The 24,788-nt window shown below is 36.6% G+C and overlaps 1 long non-coding RNA gene across 1 annotated transcript in view; it reads left to right on the plus strand.

Moving 5' to 3' along the window:
* The window catches only part of LOC106829303 (uncharacterized), a 267,300-nt gene that overhangs the window by 206,475 nt on the left and 36,037 nt on the right, over positions 1-24,788 (plus strand). Inside the window, exon 3 of the long non-coding RNA XR_011503275.1 lies at positions 18,248-18,355. This is a non-coding gene — a long non-coding RNA (uncharacterized lncRNA). The remainder of the gene's footprint in view (positions 1-18,247; positions 18,356-24,788) is intronic.

A 24,788-nucleotide genomic window follows, 5' to 3' on the forward strand; every position in this document is an offset into this window, starting at 1 on the left:
AGGAGAAATAAGATGAGGAAGATTTGTATGTGGTGGGGACTGTGACAGTCCTTCAGCAGTTGGCTCAGGTGCTATTCCCTGTTAGAATGACCATCCCTCATTTCCCCTTTCCAAACTGAAATTATTCCTAGCACTTTGAACTTCTGTATCATTTAAGCAACAGTTTTTAAAAACTGAAGTCGTGTGAGATTGTTTAATCTCCCTATAGATATGCTAATGATTGTAACAAACTGCCTCTAATTTCAGTAGTATAAACAGCCAAAGTTTAATTCTTGCTCATTTTATAGTATATAGGCATGGGGGAGAAAGACTCTTCTCCATGCAGTCATTCAGAGACCCAGGCTTATTCCATTTAGTGTAACCACTATCCCCTAGGGCTTCAGAAGCTTCCAGTGGATCCTCCACATTCAGTCAACAGTTTAAGAAAACAAGAGTGAAGATATTCAAATAAGGTTTTAGTGGCCACATGTGGAGGTGGTATGCATCACTTCTGCCCACATTCCACTAGACAAACTCAGTCCCATGGTCCATCTCACTGTAGGGAAGCTCTGATAGTAGCTTAGTGGTGTATAAAGAATGAGGACAGAGATTGGTGAATGATTAGTCAGTCACTTCCTTACTCCCTAATTATTGTCAGCTCCTAAGAGACATAAGTAGTAGTTTATAGTTATTTGTATACCCCATAACACCCAATAAAGATTCTGGAATTTAATAGGTTCTCAACTAATTGTTGAATAACTATATGATGTCTTCTAGCTCACTCCATAGCTTCAGGGCCATTTGAAGACCTTTCTAGGCACTAGGCACTCTTATTTTAGAAGCCCAAACCTGCATTATATCAAAATATCAGCAGCACTCACATTCCATGTTAAATATAATTTTACCACTAAAATTTGAAGAACATTCCAAATTCTGATTTTGAAATTATTTGACTACTGTCAAATGGCAAAATTAATCAAAAAGAGAATGTATTACATTGAAGAAGAGAAGGGTATCAAGGCCTAATAGGTAAAATAAAGTGCATTATTAGTAAATTCAAGAAAAAGTGTATAGGTTGGAAGTATCTGACAACACAAATTTAGGAGAAGGAAAATGAAAACTGTAGTGTTCTTGTCATCACAAGAAGATTAAACCAAGAACACAGTTGGATTTTGACCAAATGGAAGAGAGAATCTAACAAAGAATAGGCTACACAATCACCCCTTCTGGCTATGTTGATAACTAAACCCCGTATCATGATAATGTTGTTATAACGAGAAATGCTCCCATGAAAATAACAAAATTAATAATCAGATATGGAAGTACACATGAACACCCCCCCCCGCAATATGGAGAGAAATTATTGGGCTTTTGGAATGGGTTTATGCATCAAAGAATAAGGGTAAGAATTTGGAATATTATGTAGGTGTTAAATTGGGCCCTGCATGCTTGGAAACTTCTTGGCTACTAATGATGTTATATTCTCCACTGACTTAGCTGTGCATAAATGAAGCGTTTATCCATTCCTGGTACCTTACCTGTCTTAACTGATACCATCATTACAAGGAAACAAACGCTACAGGAGATGATAGAAGACAATAAGAGTTTTAGGTAATTCATTTGAATATGACCAGTTTTGATTTCTTCATAATAATCATATATACTAGGGAATTCTTAATGAAGTGAGAAAGTCTAAGCTAAATATTGCTTTTAAATATAAAGACAATGTTTGTGAGTTCTAAGAATGAAGTTGATGTTATAATTTATTTAAATATTTATGGATTTAGACTGCTCCTTTCCATATTTTAAAGCTGATGCATATATGTATATTTCATGTCTCCAGTGTTTGTGTAAGCCCTTGAAAAGCTCAGAGGCCCTGGGCTCTGTGCCTATATTGTGTAACAGAACAAATGGTCCTGCTTGGTACTTGGCAATTGGGTTTGCACTGAAGCGTGGCATGTGAAGAGAGGCATAGTCCCTTCTCCTGTGTCAGCTCAGGGATGGAAAACAAGGGCATTCTTTCAGAGGCTTTTCTTTTGACAGATGAGTTTAAATTCTACAAATATGTGCTTGTATATTTACAATATACTAATAATTATAAACATATAAGTAAAATGTAAATATATAAATAAAGTTATATATATATTTATATATATATAAATTCTACGAGGTGCAAGACCCTGTGCTGGTTCTTACTCTTTTCAGTAGCCATTGAAGGCTTTATATTTAGCAGCCAGTTATTAATTTTGCCTGAATAAATTTTTACATATATTATGAATGTAAAAATGATAATTTTCTAACTCTATTGTTGCCTCTGTATTTATTAGCTGGTAATCTATTATAAGGAACAATTTGTCCATCTCTCTCATCTGTCTGTTTGTCTATCTATCTATCTGTCTATCTGTCTAATCATTAATATGGAGTCACGAATTCTTATTTTATTTAGTAGTTTACTGTCTTTAGTTTGAAGCTTAAATTGCACCAAACGTGGCCAGTGGGGGCTTCTTTAAAGTGGTTCCTGGTCCCTTTATCCTGTCTTCCATCTTTTCAAAGGAGCTCTGGATCCTTTAGTGTGGGACGGTATTTAGAAAAAGAGATTCGTATGCTAGTCGTGCTCCTTGCTAATGGATTTCATTGCTTCCTTTCCGCCGAGAAAACTAAAAAACACACACTCAGCCCTCACAACACACACACACACACACACACACACACTTATACCGAGATGTCCCATTCCTATCCAAACTCCATAGGGTTCTTTCTTTATTACCCTTATTCCATTTGTATCTCCATTTTGCAGTAAGGCCTTGTTTCCTAACATCAATATGTTTAGTTAATTATTCTGTTCTACAATATACGCAAAAAAGTTTCAGAATTGCTATAATACTATAAAAAACAAATCTACTAAGAAGAGTACAATATCTATTTCAATTTTTATTTTCTTTAGATTAGGGTATATAGTTAAACTGTTTACAAAAGTTCAAAAGTTACTTAGATTTTTTTTTAATCCTCCTTTGCCTTAAATGTTGCTTTCTAACGGATGCCTTCCCAAACTTGTTAGAGTAGGTCTGTTAGATGATCTCATAGCAGCCTTTGCTTTTCCTTTATGGAACTTTTCGTTTTTAATCTTTGTTGTTGCTTATTGACTGTCTCCCCCAATATGCCGTAAGATTCAAAAGGACAGAGATAATGTCTCTCTTGTCACATCTTATTCCCCTCTGAATACATAGTAGGTATTAAATAAATGTTCATTGGATAAAAGAATTATATCTAATAGTTGCTACAAGAGCTTAGAAAAAAAGAGAAATTGTAAAAGGTCCTTTGTTACCTTCCTTCTTTCTCTCTCTATTCCACCCTTTTCCCCTTCCTCTTCCAAAGCAGAGATATTTTCACTTTAGTTGACAAATATTTGTTAGGAAACATTTATTAAGCACCTAATGCATATTTCTTGGGCACTGATTTTATATATATATATCCCATTCAGGAGATTAAGAGCTGGTGCCAAAATGTATTGTCTAGTGACTTAAGAAATTAATTAGGGTTGCTCAAAGACTCCAGAAGGATTAGGGCAGATGGGTTTCTACATTTATCTGCCTTAAAAGGTAGATGCTCTTGTTTGACTAATGATCAGTACATTTTCATGTTCATTTTTGAAGATATTTCTGCCAAGTATGCTTTCTCTTCAGTGGTTAAATGTAAAAATAGAACTTCTCACTCAAGGAGCCTCTGAATTAGGTTCTGTGGATGAGTGTGAAAATTCATTACTGTCAGGATTGCAGTGTAAATAATTGTAAATAATTTTTCTAAGGTGGGTCCAGAGCAATGTGACTTCTAATTTGGACGCTGCAAATGAAAACCATGTGGCCCATGGTTAGATTAAATTTTTTCATTATGTGTTAGAAAACACTAAAGAGGAAATAAAGCATTTTGAACAATGGTGAGAACCTCTTTGCAAGGAATTTAAATGAAATAGGAAAGAAATTAATATGAATTGATTTCTGTCACATGCTTTTCCTTCCTCTGTTGCTGCCAGATCCCAGGAGTCCTGTGCCATCTTTCTTCATACCCTAAATCAGATCATTGCATGTTTCTGATGAATTCTCAACAATCAATTGATAAAATTCCTTTACTTCACATTAACTCCTGGAGAAAATTGGAGGATTGTCAAATAAAAAATAATGCAAAAGGAGGCACTATGGTATCATGAGCAAGTATGGGCCTTGAGCACAGAAAGGCCTGTCTCTGCATCTCAGCTCCATTGGCTGGAAAGCTTTGGACAAAGCTGATGTTTCTAAGTCTCATTTTCTTCATCACTAAAATGATGGTCCATTTTCAGAATATTTTTTGAGGATTTAAAATTACATATGGTAATGTTCCTCACACTGTGTCTTTTTCATGGGAAGTATAAGTAATTTGTTATCATTATGTGGGTTCCTTATCTTCTCTCTATCGATATGCAATTATTGAGTATCATGTGTTCTGTGGACTAGGTGGGATATAAATTAATTGTAAGATACATTCCTTGTCACAGAAAAAGGGCATGACAGGCAGAATAAGGAGGGCTGAACCTGGAATTACTCTTACCATCTAGGTGGGAAGAAGGTCAGCCCTCTTCAACAGCTATTGAGGAGACAGCAGAACATATTACCTACAGTTTGGCAAAGTCCTCTGGAGGATTCGGCATATAAGGAATCCAATGTGGGCACAACATGGGATACAAAAGATAGGAGGAGCCCACAAACTCCAGGAGTGAGTGCTATTCTTAGAACCAAACATGTAATCCAAACTAGTCATGTCTTTCCACAGATACAAAATCAATAGTCATCATGCTCGGCTGTGGGACAAAATTCAAATCTCTGGTAGGGACTGGCATGAAAAATGCAGGACCTTGGTCCTGCAAAGTCTGAGGTCCTCAACAAGTTTATCAAGAGAGAGTTTCAGGAGACGGAAACCAGGGAAAAGCTAGTTAGCAGAGCTGAGATATAGAGCAGGGATGGAGTACCAAGAATTATGCAGAATACTTTTTTCAAGGCTGGGCTGAAGGCTAGAGTCAGAGAAGCAAAAAGTATGATTGGATGGTGAGATAAAACAAAGAACTGGATTATCAAATCAGATAGATGAATCAGAGATTTTGGCCAGGAACAAGTTTTACTAATGATCTCAGGGACACAAGTACTCATGAGACACCAGAGAAATAGGGAGAGGTCTGAAATAGTCAGCGCATCTTACTGGGTCCTTTTTTTCCCTGCATCAGGATGCTCCCTGGGCCCAGATTAATATATGAGGTCTCCAATGAGGTGTGCAGTTAAGTCAGTTGTGGAGGAAGAGCTATTTGGGCTATGAAACATCTCCATTTTATACTCAGATAGTTACACAGTTTATATGGCATTTTCTAGGAAGCCATGTCTAGAAATCCGTTGATTCTAGGTATGTTTATCATAAATAATCCTATAGCAGGTATATCCTGCTATAGATGAGGAATGTCCTGCTAGCAAATGCCATTAGTTTGTTTGCTGGGAGTCATTAGCCTTAGCATGTTTACAAGAATATTTGATCAGGTCATCTTTTTTTCTTTCCTGGAGGTGTCCTCTGTCAATGGTAGAGAATGAATTGCAAATCTTCTATTTAATTATTTACTTCCCAGATGGTGAGACCCAGAAAATTGGAATCAAGCCAAATTCCCTCCTTCCTGAAATCTGGATTACTTTTGGAGTTTGACTTAAGGATGGAACTAGCAGGTGGGAGGAATACAGAACTGGGGAAAAACTCAAGGAACTTTTGTGCTTGTCCCCGTACTCAGTGAATAAATATAGTCCATATCATTAAGGATTAAAAAGGATAAATGGACATAAAATAGATAAAAAGTGCCTTGAGTATACTGGTAAAGGGAGATTGGCTGAGTTGGAATAACTAGGGCAGGCTTTGTGACCTTTGTTTTCCTTCTCTTTTAATTTAACCCTTTGTCTCAGCCTATGATATAGTAAGGGTGATGTCTACAGTCCACTAATGGGTGAAGTTCTGTCCACAGGGTCAAGGCTCACTCAATGCAAAGTCCAAAATAGAAGTATTAAAGGTAAAAGAGGAATTAAATATGAGAGAGGATATTAATAGCTAGGTGGTTTCTGTGTCTTGAGCATGTTTGACTTAATTTATCATTGACGTATGGCCTGCTGTCAAGCCTGAAGACCTCTCCTAGTAACATCTCACGCCCGTTGGAAACATTTTACAGGGTGATCATGGTTCTTCAATCATAGTTTCTTGTGTAGTGTTAACACCCACACTAATGCAAACAGATTAATTTTTTTCTGTGTTTATAATTGAGGTTTCTTGCCTGTTCAGTCATTGCCTATAATTAGCAGCTGAACAAGAACTAGAGATCCTGCAATGTACCTTCATAAAAAGGTACAGAAAGAGGAAAGTTAGGCAAGACAAAGTTGTCATATCATTAACTAACAATTACTGCTATGAGCCTGGCTGGCTTTGCATCTTCTGCCATGATGAGCTCTACTAGTACCCTGTATCAAGACACTGGGCATAATTTTTAAAGAAAGGCCACAGGGTATTTAGAGCTGATAATATCAAGGTAGACAAAGTGTGCATGGAAGGACCCTACAGCTTCTCTGAGTCTTCTGGTAAATAATGTGAGCAGTGAGTCACCCATTACCTTGCACCATTTTATTTACTGTTGTCTTGAAGTATTGTTTAAATATGTTTTATTGTTTTCTACATTGCTATGCTTGTGTTTTTCTTGCTGACTGAATTTTAAGTTTCTAGAGAGCAAAACCAGTACAGGTGCTCAATATGTGTTTCTTGATTTAATTTGAAGATCTAAGGGACCTTGGGAAAATATGTTAAAAACTCGTCTCTTTGGTACTCTATCTCTGCTAAGGCACCTTTAAGAATCTGTAAAGACAGGCCAAATACAGTTTATAATAGATAATTTAAATTTTCTATTGGTGAGTATTCATTATTTCCAGCTTCATTTTACGAGCCTATATAATAGTTCAAAAATAACACTAGGCTTAAAAAGGAAGAAAGATAAAGAAAGAATATTATATGCCATTAAAAGGGAATTAAACTGCAATCAAATAAAATTTCCTGAGTGTAGTTGGAAATGTATTTTAAGAGAAAGGGTTGAAAATTTTCTAATCTTCTAATAGGCTTTAATTTTTTATTCCTAATCTGTTGTTGTAAGTGGTTCTAAGAAAATCTTAGGCTCTTCTCTGATATTACAAATACTATCTATATCGGTCAGGTTTCAATCAGAAAAACAGATGTTATTTTAAGTATTCCAACTGGAGTCTTGAAGTTGATGATTCTTTGGGGTTTGTCCAAAGGCCTCTGCTAGCCTCCTGCATCTGCTCACACTGCCAGCAGAGGCTACTGGCTTCTCTTCCACTCTCCAAATCTAGCCTAAGTGCTTCTCATCATCAGAATCTGACTGGTTAGATTGTTAGGGATTCTAGGAAATGTAGTTTTGACATCTTATCCGTGATGCAGAGGAGATGTAGAAAGGGGTGGGCAGTGATGCCCAGTAGACCACAAATCATCTCGCCCAAAATCCATCCAGCATTTACGTTTTTTAAAAAACAGTTGTAATACATAAGTGGTATATTAGGATAGCAGATATATTTTTAGATATATTAAAGGAAATTCAAATTGACTCTAAGTCTCATAGTTGGGAGTAGCACTCTGGGGAAAAATTTTGTTATTTCTCTTTATCATCCAAGCTGGTGCTGACACTATGCAACACCCGAGCACAACTTTCTTTGCTTTTGCCTTGTGCTCTAAGAGTTCCATGAACCATGGTGAGCTAAGTTTTCTCTCTTTTTGGTGTCACAAACGTGACTGCAGGACAGTAAGGGAGGGGCCAACTTTGTTAGGAAAAAGTTTAAGAATGATAGATATGAAAGGTACCTAACTAAAATCAACAATTTCATTGTCGAGTCAAGGATATTTAGAAAACAAAATTTATGGTTGATTTGTAAACTTCTTTTAACAATGTGCTTATTATTGCTATGGCTATAATTATTAACTGTTAACTTTTAGAACTCTTTCTATATGCCAGGCTAAGTGCTTTATGTCTGCAATTTAAAAAAGAATGATCTGCGTTAAGCATTAATATTCACATTTTAATGGATAAGGACAATAGAGATTAACATCACAGATAGCAAGTGACACAGCCAGGAATTGAACCTTATAGGACTCCTGCCCTTACCCAATTGCATGAGCATTTAAGTTAGGAGGAATCCTACGGAAAGCTAGTCTAAACTATGTGTTTTATACTTCACTAAACTAAAGGCTGAAGAGCTGAAGCATCTTGCCTTTGGTTATACTGCTATTTGCAGAGTTGTTACTATGATCCAGGTACAATAGCCAGGCCAAGCTAAGCTTGGCTGCAGTAACAAAGGGCCTGAACTCGGTGGCTTTACTGCAACAAACATTTGTTTATTCTTTTATAAGGTCCAGTAGAGATCAAGCAGTCCCCCTCTATGGAACACATAACCTCCAATCACTTTTAACTGCCTGGGACTGAAAGTGACGTGTTAGATTCCACTCAAGATAATTAGTCAAATGGCCACAACGTAACTGCCAGGACAGCTGGGAAATATGGTCTTCCTATAGGTATGGTGAACACACAACATTGTCCCTGTCATAACAGGAGCCTTCATACCCAATCACATACTTTTATCATGATGTTAGTCTGTCTTTCACCCAGACACTCTCCAGGTTTGAAGCTGGTTTGATATTCTTTGATAATAGTATTCTTAGCTAAAGCATATTTGTTTCCATATAGCTAGTAATTCTGGTCTTTTTCTTCCCTTTAAAAATATTAACTGTGGCTGCTTATAATGGGGTAAATTGGTTTTTTTTTAACCTTTTGTTGCCATTTGACATAAATATCAAAATACATTGCAATATTCAACATAAACCCCTTATTCTAAGTAGATGGGGGACTCATCAGGCCTCATAGAAACAGCTCAGGTTTCAGATTTATTTCTTCTAGTTTTACAATGCAAATGGGCACTATACACATTTCATATCCCCACTTTTTATTGAAAAATGTTCCTCTGTAGTTCTAGCTGCATGATTTTAGATGAAATATCTACAGAAAGATGTCGTTGTGATAAAGAGGAGAATTTGACCAAGAGTCAACATTCTTTATGTTACTCTGTAGAGAAAAGCTGTAACAAAAGCCGAATAATACATTTGATGTATGAAGTGTATTGAATAGAAGATACGTAATGATTTTAAAAATTCAAATATTTGTTGATTAATAGCTAAATATAAAGGAAAAGATATAGATCCTGCTCCACACTGACACCCAAGAATCATGAAATATGGTTGAGCCACTGAATATCACCAGACAAGGTATGTAGTAGAAGGTTAACTTAGTGGGCTTGGCGTGTTCAAATTCTACACATTACAGAGAATGGACTAGCTTGTGACTAGCTCCTGGGAGACAACCTCTAAGCCCTTGGAATATCCTGCCGGAAAAGAGTATCTTTGTATATCTGAGACCTTGGACCATACCAGATAGTTTATGCTAACAATGAAGTTTATGGTGAATGCCTGTTTTTGTTCTCCTGGGACCCTTGGCCATGCTGTATCCGTTTGACCTTTAGCGGGTGGGAAGAAGGTCGGAGACTGAATATTAGGTCAGTCACATAAGCACATAAGTACCTATGTGACTGACCCTTAACAAAAACTTTGGACACCAAAGTTCTAGTGAGTGTCTCTGGTTGACAATACATCATGCATGTTGTCACACATTGTTCCTGGGAGAATTAGGTGCTGTCTGTAACACTCTAATGGGAGAAGACAACCGGAAGCTTGCAACTGGTTTCTCCTGGACTCTGTCCTATGCATCTTTTGCTTTTGCTGATTTCAATCTTTATCCTTTCATTGCAATAAATTGTACCATGAATATAACAGCTTTTCTCAGTTCTGTGAGTCCTTCTGGTAAATCATTAAACCTGAGGATAGTCTTGGGGTCCCCTGATATACAAAGTGAATATAAATTCATAAACAGAAAACATTCTCCAGTAGAATTATGAGATGCTAAGTGGTGTAATAATATATCAAACATTTGTTAAGTGTGTTACTGTTTACTAAAATTTCCCCTAATTTTATTTATTATAGGAATTCAAAAGGAGTAAGATTCACTTCACATTACAGAGGTCTAGCAAGGTTTTATGGAAGAAGAGTCAGGATTAGAGCTGACTCTCAAAAGGGCTCAGGATAGGAAAGAAGATAAAACAGGGTAAAGAAAATGCAATCTAGAGTCAGAAGGCAGTAAGCAGAACACTTTGGCTGAAGTGTGAATTTGAGGAAGGGAAGTAAAGAGTTAAGACTGGAAATGTAGGCTGGGGCCAAATCATAGGATTTTAATGCTGCCATTGTTTACCATAAGTAAAAGCTGAAATTTCAGTAAATTAAGCTAATCAAATTCCAGAAAGTTTCTGTGTGGAGAAGTTTCCCTATAGGGTGTCTCCATATGCTGCTAAATTCTAATCATGAACTGAGTCTTACTGCCAGAAGAAAGTCACTGTAATAATAACCTCGTGGGGTTCCACATGTATCCTCTTACAGTGATGTCCACATCAAATTTGCACAATTTATAACTGCAAAATTGAGTTGTCTTCAGCCAGAAATTGTAAACTCCACCTGTCATCTGAGAATCCAGCTGTGTTCTTTTCGGATTTTTGTAACATCACAGTAATAAAGATTTTGCAATTAGAATTTAGCTTACAATTTTGATAATGATTCATGATTCAAAACTGTCTCCAGCTCAGCTTCCCCGTGGCTTCAGTGGCCCTAAAGCCCCCAAAACTGCTGTCGTCAGGAAGACACACTGGTATTACTTTTGTTGTTATTCGCTGAGTGCCCTAAATACATACCATTTTCCTTGGAAGTCAGCTGGGGGAGATAGGTTAGAGTGGGTGGGTGAGATTTATAAGGAGAATATGTTGGGTTTATGCAAGGCTTTGGATTACAGAAGGGCATGAAACCTCATGTAGATGTTAAAAGGTTGTAGGTGTGGGCAGGCCACCCCACATCTTTATTTCTATAACAAAATATTATACCAACCAGTCCATTTCCTTTTCCCCCAGGTATATAAAGACAACATTGTGAGAATGGTGTGTGTTTTTGTTTCAAGCGTGTTTCCTTCATCAGGAGTGGGAAATGGAGCCACTCTATATTTCATGGTCCTTAGTTTGGTTCAATGCAAAATTCCAGCCCTCCAGCCATATGATTGTGCAGACTAATTTTCTTATAGCTACATACTCTCTTTCACATTTAAAAAAATTATCATCTGTAATTAAATTACATGAACACTTTCTCCAGTTTTTTCTTAATATCTATTAGACATGAGCTTGCAATATAACTGAAGTTGAATCATTCATTCCTCTTTCTCCAAAATTGTATGCTTTTCCTGTATTCTCTGTCTTAATGTCACCAGTATCCACCCAGACTCTGAAGTCAGAACCTGAAATCATTCTGACCTTTGTCACTCCTTCACTCTTTACTTCCAACCAATCATCAACTCCTGGCTAACTTACTACCTGAAAACTTCACCATTTTGTCCACTTTTTTCTCTTCCTATTACTATTCCTTAGTTTAGGCCACTGTTGTTTCTCACATGAATTGTGGAAGTAATTTCTTGGCTGGTTCCTTGGTTTCTCATCTTCTATCCCGTTGGTCATTTTCTTTTTGATAAATTATCAAAGTGTTATACTAAATTTTCTGAATACAGAGCAAGAGACACATGATGGTCAAAGAAGATCTTTCCTGCCACTTTCCTTTTCCTGTCTGTCTTGTTCAGTCCTAGAGTGAAGTTAGGAGGTGGGGAGGAGGGAGAATGAGGAAAGAAGAGAAGCCAACCATATCCTCGCCTACCTCCAAACAGGCCTGCACTAGAGTGAGAGGAAATCTTCAATTGGAACATTTTGGGGTGGAGAAGGGAACTCTGATATAGACGTGAATTTTGAGATGTCTTTTGGGCATTTGGGTGGAGATGTTGAATAGGCAGTTGAATTTATGAATCTAAAATTTAAGGCTGAAGGGTGCCCACTCTCATCACTTCTATTCAACATAGTACTGGAAATCCTAGCCAGAGCATTTAGGCAATAAAAAAAATAAATGGCATCCAAATCAGAATCAAAGAAGTTAAATTGTCTCTGTTTGTAGATAACATGATCTTGTATATAGAAAACTCTAAAGACTGCACCAAAAACACTGCTGTAACTAATAAACAAATTCAGTAAAGCTACAGGATACAAAATCAACCTGCAAAAATTAGTTGTGTTTTTATACAATAACAACAAACTATCTGAAAGAGAAATAAAGAAAACAATCCCATTTATGGTAGCATCAAAAGCAATAAACTACTTAGAAATAAATTTAACCAAAGAAGTGAAAGATCTCTACACTGAAAACTATAAGACATTGGTGAAAGAAATGGAAGACAGAAATAAATGGAAAGATATCCCATGTTCATGGATCAGAAGAATTAGCACTATTAAAATATCCATACCACCCAAAGCCATCTACAGATTCAGTGTAATGCTTATTAAAATTCCAATGGAATTTTTCACAGAAATAGAAAAAACAATCCTAAATTTGTATAGAACCACAAAAGATCCCGACTAGCCAAAGCAATCTTGAGAAAGAAGAATAAAGCTTAGAGGTATCACACTTCCTGATTTCAAACTATATTACAAAGCATAGTAATCAAAACAGTATGGTATTGGCATAAAAACAGATACATAGACCAATGGAATGAAATAGAGAGGCCAGACACCTATGTATATACAGTCAGATAATCTTTGACAGGGGTGCCAAGAACGTACAATGGGTAAAAGACTGTGTCTTCAATAAATGGTGTTGGAAAAACTGGATATCCATGTGCAAAAGAATGAAATTGGACTATTATCTTACACCATACACAAAAGTTAACTCAAAATACATTAAAGACTTAAACATAAGACTGAAACCATAAAACTAGAGGAAAAGATAGATTAAAAGCTTTTTGACATTGGTCTTGGCAATGATTTTTTGGATATGACACCAAAAGCAAAGGTAACAGAAGCAAAAATAAACAAGTAGGACTACATCAAACTAAAGACCTTCTGCACAGCAAAGGAAATAATCAACAAAATGAAAAGGCAATCTACCTAACAGGAGAAAATATTTGCAAACCATATATCTGGTAAGGGAATAATATCCAAAACATATAAAGAACTCATACAGCTCAATAGCAAAAGACCAAATTATCCTATTAAAAAATGGGCAAAGGATGTAAATAGACATTTTTCCCAAGAAGACATACACATGACCAACATGACTAGTCATCAGGGAAATACAAATCAAAACCACAATGAGATATTTCTTTATACCTGTTAGAATGGCTGTTATCAAAAACACAAGAGATAGTAAGTGTTGGCAAGGATTTGGAGAAAAGGGAACCTTTGTGTACTGTTGATGGGAATGTAAATTGGTGCAGCCACTGTAGAAAACAGTATGGAGCTTCCTCAAAAAACTAAAAATAGAACTACCATATGATCTAGCAATACCACTTCTGTGTGTAGATCCAAAGAAAATAAAATCATTATCTCAAAGAGATATATGCACCCCATGATATTGCAGCATTATTCACAATAGCCAAGATATGGAGACAACCTAAGTGTCTATCAACAGATGAATGGATAAAAAATATATATTCTATATCTATATTTATAAGAAATGTATATGTATATAAAATATATATACAATAAATATGGTGGAATACCATTCAACCATAAAAAAGAAGGAAATCCTGCTATTTGCAACAACATGGATGAAACTTGAAGACATTATGCTAAGTGAAACAGGCCAGACAGAGAACAACAAATACTGTATGATCTCACTTACATGTGAATTCTAAACAAGTCAAACTCCTAGAAACAGAGAATAGATGGTGGTTCCAGGCCTGGGGGTTGATGGGGAGATGTTGGTTAAAGAGTACAAACTTTCAGTTATAAGATGAGTAAGTTCTGGGGATCTAATGTACAATGTGGTGACTACAGTTAATAATACTATATTATTATTATACTGTAAATTTACTGAGAGAGTAAATCTTAAGTGATCTCACCACACAAGAAAAAGATAACTATGTGAGGTGATGGGTGTGTTAAATAACTTTATTGTGGTATTCATTTCACAATACATACGTATATCAAATCATCACATTGTACACCTTAAATTTATACAATATTATTTGTTAATTATATTTCAATAAATCTTGGGAAAACATAAGAAAAAATGAAAAAATAATTTTATCCCCCTCAAAATTAAAAAAAGTAAAATTTAAGGCTGGAGATATAGTTCTGGGAGTCTTCAGGATATTAGTGGTATCAAAAGCCGTGAGGCTAGATGAGATCACAAGAGAGTGAGTATAAATAGAAAAAATGGAAGGTTCAAAGACTGAGACTTGAGGGTTTCCAATGTTTAGATGATGGGTTGATGAGGAGAAAACAACAAAGGATACTGAGAAGGCACTTCCAGAGATTCGCACTTCCAGAGATTCGCAGTTCCAGAGATTTGGAAAGAAAAGCGGACTAATGTGGAGTCCTAGAAACCAAGGGAAGAATGTGTTTTAAGGACGTGAACTGATGGCCTTTGTGAAATGGTGGTGAAGTGGAAGATGAGTGTTGAGAACTAACCATTGTATTTAGCAACATGAAGATTGTTGGTGATCTTTCCATTTCAGTGAAGTGGTGGGGGCAAAAGCACATTTGAACGAACTCTAGAGAGAACAAGAGGAGAGTCATTGAGGGTAGAGAATATAAACAAGGAGAAGAGCTTTGCTCTAAAAGAAAATGGTATGGTTTCTGGAAGCAGAAGTGGACTCTAAGAGGATTTTTAAGATGAGAGATGTTTACATGCCACTGAGCAAGATAAAACTGATGACACAGGAAAGAGAGTGGAGAGTGACTGAAGCAATGTTCTTGAGTAAGCAAGAGAGGATTGGATCTGGTGTACAAGTGGAGGGGTTGGATTTGTGTAAGAGCATGGACAGTTCTTCCAAATTAGTAGGAGAGAAGGCAGAGTATATGGGTGCAGATGTTGGTAGACGGGTAGATGCAGTGGTGGGAGCTTTTGGAATTTCTCTTCTTATCACTTCAATTTTCTCAGGCAAGTGGAAATCAAGGTCATGAGCTGGGAATGAGGTACTGAAAACTTTGAAAAGTCCCCTTCTCATCAACCTATCTAAAATTCAGCTCCCTTAGCACTTATCACTAGCATACTATATATTTTGCTTGTTTATCATGTGTATTGTCTATCTCCCTACCAGAAGGTGAACTGCATGAGAGTAAGGTTTTATGTCTAATTTATTTACTGCTGCAACCACAGAACCTAGAATACTACCAGGTAAATAGGTGTTCAGTAAATATTTGTTAAATTCATTAATGAAAGTATTTTGTGATTATTAGACTTTGAGTGGATTGGATTTTTTTAATACAAAAACAAAGTATCTGTGTATCATATGGGAGTGATTGCAAAAGCTGTGGGACTTGGGGGACTTATTGTCCTAACAATGGGGGAAACCCAGGCTGCTGCGTGGTTTGAAGAGTAAGAAAAATAAGGTGGGTTTCTACTGGCATCCTCCTGAGTGCAGCTCATTCAACAAATTGGTTATATTATTTCATATGTTTCAGGAAAAGGAGCATCTTCACTTACCTGAAAGGCTTCTAAAGCTTGGAGAAAATAGTTTTATACTGCTTGCAGGTTAGACAATTATGAATTGTCTTCTTTTTCATAACATGTAGTGAAAGCTTCAGGTTCAGCTTCTGACAGTTCAACAAATTATGGGATTGGTGGGTCAAAGTGAAAAAAGTCATAATAAAACATTAAAATCCAGGTTATGTGGCATACTTTTCGGGTTCCATATGCTTCTCTGCCAAAATCCAGCCCATAATGGAGTAGCTAATTTGTACACAAACATATTTTGAACATAGTTGTGTCAATAATAGTTTCCAGTTGCATAAAACTACTTAAAAATGCATAAAGTGACAAGATATTATATAGTCAGAGTGATACTGAACCTCTTAATCTCAAGTTTGTGTGCCTGATGTGCAATAAGCCAATCACTGAGACATCAGTACTTGGAGATGGAGAAAGGTTTATTTGAATTGGCCAATACAAGAAGGTGGAAGAGAGGTTCTTTCAAAGCTGCCTTAAAAAAAGAAGAAAGCAGGGGTTTTTTATAGAGCTAAGGGGCTTGGGAGGGGGAGTTTCTCGGAGAAACAAAGGTGAAGTCCTTGTTCCTTTCACTCCAGATAAGCCCTTGGGCAACCAGACTTCTGGGCATCAGCAGCAGCTGGGGGCTCTTTATCTGGTAGTTGTAACTTCCTTAAAAGTCATTCTTTTTCTTCTGCAAAACAAGCTCATAAATCCTTGTGACCCTTGAGTCACCCCTCAGGTTAAACAAGAAAACAGCAAATTAACAAGATCAACTTCTTTTCATCTGTGTCTGTGATGGAGGTCAAAGGGTAATCACGTTCTTGTTGAATATTTACAGTAACCCAGGCACCCTACTTTAAGGGGATAAATGAAATGGAGTCAGAGACAGAAATTCTTGTCATATATCAACGTGTGACTACGCATTCTTCCTTTAAAAACACTATCACCTTTTTGATGGCAGTGTGCTATCGTGGATCAATAGAAAGAGAGCTAGGCAAGGGAATCAAGCAGACTCAAGTCTGAATCTTTATCAGTCAGGATGAGTCAGGAACAGAGAAAACAATCCAAGTCTTGTCTTTTCTTTTCCTTCCTTTGTTTTCTTTCCCTCCTTCTCTCTTTTTTTGACTCTAAAGAGAGGTTTTTATTTTATTTTTATTTGGTAAGGAAGATTGTCCCTGAGCTAACATCTGTGCCGATCTTCCTCTATTTTGTCTGTGGGATGCTGCTGCAACATGGCTTGATGAGTGGTATGTAGGTCCATGCCTGGGATCCAAACTTCCAAACCCCAGGCTGCCAAAGTAGAGCATGCAAACTTAACTACTATGCTACAGGGCTGGCCCCTCTAAGGAGTTTTAATGCAGAAAATTTTACACAGTTGTGAAAAGGCTGAAAAGCTGATGGGAAAGAGGACGGGGAAGGCAATTCAGTGATTTGCAAGAACCAGAAGAAACAACCCCTCAGGCCAAAGTGCTGGGAGGAGGTGGATTATCAGAGCCCCAAGCTGAGGCCATATTAGGAGCTAGACCTGTTAGACCAGGAGCCATCAAGGAGCTGGAACAGCTTCTAGAAAGGTCGCGCCAGGCAAAGCAAGAGAGGGAGAACTATCCTATCTTCTTTTCTGTGACCTCCTTGTTTCCACCAGGTCCCAACCTTTCCACCCTTTGGCTGAATATATCCAGAAGCCATAACAAAGGAACCTGGAAAATGTATCTCCCTCTAGTAGAGAGCAGGGCAGAGAGAGGGGAGAGAACGTATCTGAGAGCAAAGAAACAGCTCAGAAATGCTGTTTAACCTTTTATTAGCTGTGAGTCCTTGAGTGAGTGCTTTAACATTTAGAGTCTCAGTTTCTTCATCTGCAATATGAGAAGAGGGATACCTGCTTCATAGGAGTTTTGTGACTTCAAATACAATAACGTATGTACAGTGCCTAATTCATAGCAGGAGCTCAAAGCATGTTTTCCCCCTTCCCCATTTAGAAATAGTCCTCAAAGCATTGTTCTCCTAGAAAGATGAATAAACTTTGATTCTGAAGAGAATTTGGCCAGCAAATCTTATCTGCTTTAATTTCAGTAATCTTCATCAAAAGCAGCAGAGTACCCACAGCTGGCTCAAAGGGGCAGTTCTCAAAGCTCACGTTTATTTAGAATTGTTTCTTTGAAATCTTGGTCACTTCCAGGTGCCCCTGACAAGATAGTGTTTGTATTAATGGCCACAAAAATCAATGAACAAGTGTTTCTAGAAGAGACTAAAGTCAATAGCCCTTAATCCTTGCTGTTAAAATGAGATGTTGTAATTTTTCATAGATCGTGAAAGAGTTTTTAATGGCTGCGCTAAAATCCTAAGGGAAACCTATCTCTTGCCAGTAAAACCCACTCTCAGGGTTAAGAAACGTGCTCACAAAAGTGTGCATAAAGAAACAGTAAAACTGCATTTATATAGTTTGTCCTTTTTTGAGATCTGGGGTAACTTGGTCTTGGAAAGATTTAAGTTCCTGCTGAAAGATCTGATTAATTTAATTAATCAAGCTCTTACTGAATCCCTACAGTTGCATCTGATCCAGGGCTGGGCTCAGGATGACAAACCTACAACACCTGTACCACAGTTCCTGCTTTCAAGGCCTTCCTTGCCTGGTGGGGTTTCCCTTGCTGAAAAGGTTTGTGTAAATTATGATGCAGGGAGCAAATTTAATCTATTTAATAAAAAGCTTTAAGTAAGCAAATTGTATGACTCACTACAAATGGTTTTTATCTCTTCAGTAAGCAGGCTGTGAACTCTTATTTTGCTTAGAGTGTTATTTAATTGCAATAGAATGAACAAGACTTTTTTTAGCAGATAGCCAAGCAATCACTATCTGACTCTGTCACACGCTAGAGTGATTTTGGACAAACCATCAACTTGTGGATAATAATATCTGCTCTGTAGTATTTCCACGGCAGTTAACTAAGGAAATATGAGAGAACGTTTGTCCCACCATCTGGCTCCACGTTCTTAAGAAATATTTATTTCTTCATGTTCTTCCCTTCTCTGGGAAACGCTCCACTTTTTAGCAATCAATTCTAGTTACATGGTCGCTGGAGAGTAATAAAAAATGATTTTAAAATAGAAACTGTTTTAAAATTATTAATAATCAGGAATGTCCTATCCAGAGTTTACTTGAACTAAAAGGGATTTTGTTTTGTGTTTTTAACTTATACACGAGAAAGCATAATTGGAGGGATCAGTTTTTTTCCTGATTATCAGATTATTGTAGGAATTTAGGAACTAGAGGAAAGCATATGGAAGCAGAAAAATTTTTCTTAATTTCATTCCTTCGAGGCACCACTTCTGTCTTTTTGGTATATTTTCCCTTTAATCTTTTAATCAACAGTTTTCTTTATGTAATTAAAATGATACTGTATCTACATATGCATTTTGGTATCTCATTTTTTTTTGGTAACTTTATATTATAAACATTTTTCCATGTCATTAAACACCCCATAAAGTACTATGTTCCACCATAGAGATGTATCACAGTTTTTTAAGGGGATTAAATTATTCCCTTAATATCAGGCCCTTTGTTTAAGTTCCATTTTCATTGTTATAAATAACACTGGCAATTTATGTTAGTGCATAAATGTATACCCACATCGTTGGATGTTTTGTGAGAATAGACATCTAGTCATATATTTGCAAGTCAAAGTTTATAAACTTTTTAAAGCACTAAGAAGTACCAAACCAAGCACATCAGCAGCAGCCCAGGTATTATAATTTTCCTATGTATTTAACTTTAAGGAAGAAAATAATGTATATTATTTCAACTTTCAGTTGTTTAAATAATAATGAGATTGGGGATTTTCTAATGTGCTTGTTGGGCATTTGAATTTCTTCTTTGGCAAATTGCTTGTGAAAGAGCAAATTTTTTTGGTTCTATTCAGTAAATATTTTTTTAGCATTCTTCCAGGCTCCAGTGGTTGGAACAACAGGAGATGGTGTAGAGAGTTGCATAAAGTATCACCCCTATCTTCAAGGAATTCTAAATATCAAAGGAGGGAAGGAAAAAAGATAGTGTCATAAGGCCAACGATGGAAACAGAAACACTTTGCAGTTGGAATAGAGGAAGGAGTGATTAATCTCTGAGACGCAGAACGTTTCTGAAGGATGAATAGAAATTTTCCAGGCAGATAATTAAGGGCAGGGCCTTTCAGTGCAGAGTTAAAGCCTGGGAGTTTGGAGGAGCAAATATTCAGGAACTAGAAGTAGTTAGCCACTTCTGGTGTATAAAAAGGGTCAAGAGAGTATGGATGGGAAGAGATGAAGGTGAGAAAATGGAGAAATTTGCAAGAAGCATATTGTGATGAACCTCACATTCCATGGTGAGCAGTATGATTTGACCCTGAAGGTGATATGTAGCCTCTGAATTCAGCCTTTTTATCTCATAATTTATATTCATAACTAAATAAGTAGACAGAAATTTAAGCTTTCTAAATGTCTTATCTGTAAACTAGAACAATCTGTTTATATTTTCACTATGCTAAACATGCTATGGAAAAACCAACTCTGATTATGTGATGTTACCTTGGAGACATGAAAATTATTTTAGGAAGCAGACTGATTGCCTTGTCCATAGCTCAATCCCACCAGGGCCCAATTATTTCCCTGATATCACACATGTTCTTTGTCTACTTAGTTCTGAAAAACTGTGATACTTTTTATGTCACAGCAAAATCATATGTATTTTAATATTGTCAAGACATTTTTATTTTTCAAAAATTCAACATCAATGTCTTTACCAAGCCATTACATGACATTGCGTTTAGGGATGTAATTAAGCCATATTTCCCTTTTTATACGTTAAGGTTTAAAAGTATAGATGTTAATTTGACAGCTAACCATCACCTTCTCCTTGAAGGTCAAGGAGTCCCAGCTAGCCGCAGACCAGACTATGCAGGGATCCTCTGTCCTGCTCTAGTTCTGTCAGCTCAGCAAACTCGGCCATATTCGGCAAATGAGCACTGGGTGGCAGAAGTGCAGGGAATTATTTAAATAACAACTAAGGGTCAAGCTACTTCTTTGCTCTTCTTAAAACAAAACTTTTTTACTGAAGTACAATATATATATAAATACAAATAAGTACAATATAGAAAAACATACAGAAAATAAGTACAATATACAGAAAAGTACAATATACAAAAATATAAATAAATATATAGCTAGCTAAGTTATCCCAAAATAAACACCCCATGTAAGCACCACCAGGTCACAAAATATGGCCAGTACCCTAGCAGCCTCACTCATATCCTCTCATATCCACTCATACCATAGCAATCATTACCCCAATTTCTAATGTCTAATCTATAGGTAACTTTTTCTCTCTTTTTTTCTTATTGTTACTATTGTTTTGTGTCGGGCTTTTTTACCATCAACATATTATTAGTCCACTTTAACCATGTTGTAAATATACCACAATTTCTAAATTGATTTGCTTTTTTATAAACCTTGAAGATGTTTTCAGTTTAGGGATATTACAAATAATGCTGCTATAGACGCGTTTATACATGGGTTTTGTGTGCATATGTGTGCATTTGTTTTGGATATATATCTAGGAGTGGAACTGCTAGATCATATAGTGTGCTTATATTCATAACATACTGATAGATACTACTAAATAGCATTCCAAAGTGCTTGTACAATTTTTCTTCTTATCAGTGTTGTATACATCTGCACTTCATCCTCATCAGCACATATTATTATCAGTCCTTTTAATTTTAGCCCTTCTAGAAATGTGTGATGGTATCTCATTTGATTTTAGTTTACATTTCTCTGATACCTAACTAAGTTGAAGATCTTTTCATACGTTTATTTGTTCGTTGTATATCCTTTTTAGTGAAATGTCTGTTCAAGTATCTTGCCCATTTTTTGTTTCATCATTTGCCCTTTTACTTACTGAGTTGTGAGGGTATTTTATATATTCTGGACGCTAGTCCTTTGCCAGTTATATGTTTTCTAGATATCTTCTCCCAGTATGTGATTTGTCTTTTTCTCTCTCTTCATAATGTCATCTGATGAACATGTATTCTTAATTTTAATGCAGCCCAATTCATCAATCTTTTCCTTTTTTGATTAGCGGTTTTTACACTCTGCAAGAATTCCTTTCACATCCCATCTATGTACTTGAAAGGGAGTTCTGAATGCTTTTTTTTCCCCTCAGAAAGTTTGCTTGCTTTGTTTGTAAGCAATAGGAGATTAACATGGGCAAGGTACTTTTAAGGGTATTGGAATGCTTGTATCTGCACAAACTCAAATCACTTTGTTATTTTTAAAGACCGTTTTGTCTGAGTTCAGCCTTTTTTGAGAACCAGGGACTCTCTGTAGCCATGTAGTCTATTAATACCGCGTTCTTAACCTGCTTCACAGTGAAATCAGACATCTTTAGTCAAATCTGATTGTCTAATCTTCCTCTTGAAGGAGGGAAGGAGGAAAGAGTTTTACTTATCCAGAATAAATCCCATATTGAGGTCATCTTTCACCCTCTCACCAGCAGTGGGGTATGCAAGACAGGCACCAAGTACCAAAACCACATCCAAGAAAGAGTATCAAGAGTATCAACCAGGGGAACGTATCCAATTGTGTTTTCAGACAGAAATGGGCCTGAGAAAGGTGGAGAACCAGGAATCCTACTGAAGAACTAGAAGGTGGTTTGGGCCAGTCCAAGAGGGAGTGGCTATAAATATGTTTGCCTAGAAACAGTGATGTTTCTATCACTTAAATATGTTTCTGGAACAAGTCATATGAGTGGAACAATGGCATGGAACATATCTGGAAGTACTCTTTGTCAGACAATTTTCCCCACAATTTTCTTTCTTTACATATTAGACATTCCTATATCAGTAGAATCCTCTTAAAATTTAATCTACTAATCGTAAACATGACCATAATCTTAAAGATATATGATTGTCTTCCACTGTCTCCTATAAACAAGAAAGTACTTTTTATTTCATAGAATTCTATTTATATCAAGAGAGCATTAGCACTGTGTTCCCCTAAGTACAGCAGGGAAATGTGTGATTCTGACTTTTTTTTCCTCCTTCATTAGAGATTGCTATTAATAGCATTCCAGGGGTACTAACAATTTCTTGCCAGAGAGAAGGCAAAGGAGTCTAAAATAGCTCTGCCTCTCCCTGCCCTCGGCCGTATCTAGAGCCTTGTTCCTCTTTGGGAAGTTTGGCCCTATAATCCTGCTTGGTTTAGTTGGCAGCCATTCTCCACATTGGTAGCTGTCTACTGCTTCTTTAGATAGTGGAATCTCTCTACTTATTAGGCAAGTGAGGTTCAAAAATGCTATTTGCTTGCATTGGTGGAATGGAACTCAAACGCTTCTTTCCCATCAATTCCCACTTGTCTCCCTACCACATTCCACCCTAAATTATGCTGAACTATTTTTACACTTCTAAATACCTACCCCACCCTACTCCTTCCTCCATCTGCCTCTCCTCTAGGTGGTAGAGGCCTAGTACACACAGCCTCTTCTGCTTGGAAGCTCTGTTCCCTTTTGTCATATGCTGCTTACATTTATCCTTCACAACTGCCTTCATCAAGCCTCCCAGAAAGCTTTCCTAGTTACTTTCCCAACCCAATCCTGATCACCTAAGTTGTCTTGGGAGCCTTTTCTGTGGATCCCTATAGGTCATTGTGCGTACCCAAGCTTAGCACTCCTCACACACTCTTTAGTTATGTGTCTACTCATCTGTCTCCCAGACTAGACTCTAAGTTCCTTGAAGTCAGGGATCCCATATGTTTACTTATTGGGTTCCTAACTCCTGTGCCAATGCCTGATACACAACTAGCAAAATATGTTTGCCGATTGTTGAATGATGACCTGAAAGAAGAAGCTCTGAAAAACAGCAGAATGTCTTAGAGATTAATGTTGAACTCTTTCTAATTTGTAATTTCTTTTTGAATCTTTTCAACTATCTCCCCTCAAGACTCTACTAACATTTCACTGTACATATCCTAGTGGAGGAAGGAATTGGCTTATATTTTAGCCTTCTTAACAGAGACAAACACCTTAATTTGCTTTCCACTAATTTAAAATTTGTGAAAGTGTTGACAAGGACTGAGATCAAGTTTAACAAATATGTCTTTAAAGATAGTACAATGTAACTTTGTATTGTTTAAATTATTTAAGGAAACAAATACTTTGAGTATTAATTTAGAGAAAGGACAGTCATACAGTAGTTACCAGTCATTCTCATATATTTATTAAATTTATAAATTTAAATATAAAATAAAATTTATAAAATAAAGAGAAAGACCAAAGATTTCTGCTCAGTAACATTTTTTCTAGCTATTAGCTTATGTCCTTGAAAACAATAGAACAATTTCAGGATGTTTCAGAACATCTCAGACAACACGAACAGATTTCAACCAGTTCATGATAATGAATCTTATTGTAAAGAGTAGGCCTTTAAAACCCAAAGATCTCTGCCATTAGCTAGCTTCATGACTTTAAGCAATGTACTCAACCTCAATAAGCCTCAATTTCCTCATTTAAAAAATGTAATTGCCCTAAAGATTGCATGGGGAAAAAAAATAGCGTGCCTAATATAATGCTTGGTCCAGCATGCCATTCAGTGCTAGCAGATGTTATTATTATTATTACACTAACCTGACCTAAATTAGTGAGAGCCCTTTATGTCTTCAAAGTTTTTCTAGGACTTTCTGATAATGACTGCAATTGTATTCTCTTCAAGATAGGCAAAAAATAAACAATAGCTTTATATTTTTAAGTGTTAGATTCCATGAAATACTAATTTGCATTTTGAGCAGTCCTCTGTTTGTTGCTATTATTGTTTTGTTTTGTGTTTAATCTAACATGTACTCTGCCCTTTGGGAAACTCCTTTCATATGGTTTAGGTGGGCTGAACCCTCCCCCATCCCCTTATTCACAGATCTGAGCTCAATATCCAGATTAATTCAATAAGAATAGTGTATCTCCCTCCTTCAGTGATGGATTAATAATCCAAACAGGGCCTTCAGAGCCTTCCTTGTTATGTGATATGGGGACATTGGGAGAAAGTAGGACTTTCTTCCTCTCAGATCGAGAGCTG

Source organism: Equus asinus, chromosome 5, assembly GCF_041296235.1.
Source record: "Equus asinus isolate D_3611 breed Donkey chromosome 5, EquAss-T2T_v2, whole genome shotgun sequence".
Lineage (NCBI taxonomy): Eukaryota > Metazoa > Chordata > Mammalia > Perissodactyla > Equidae > Equus > Equus asinus.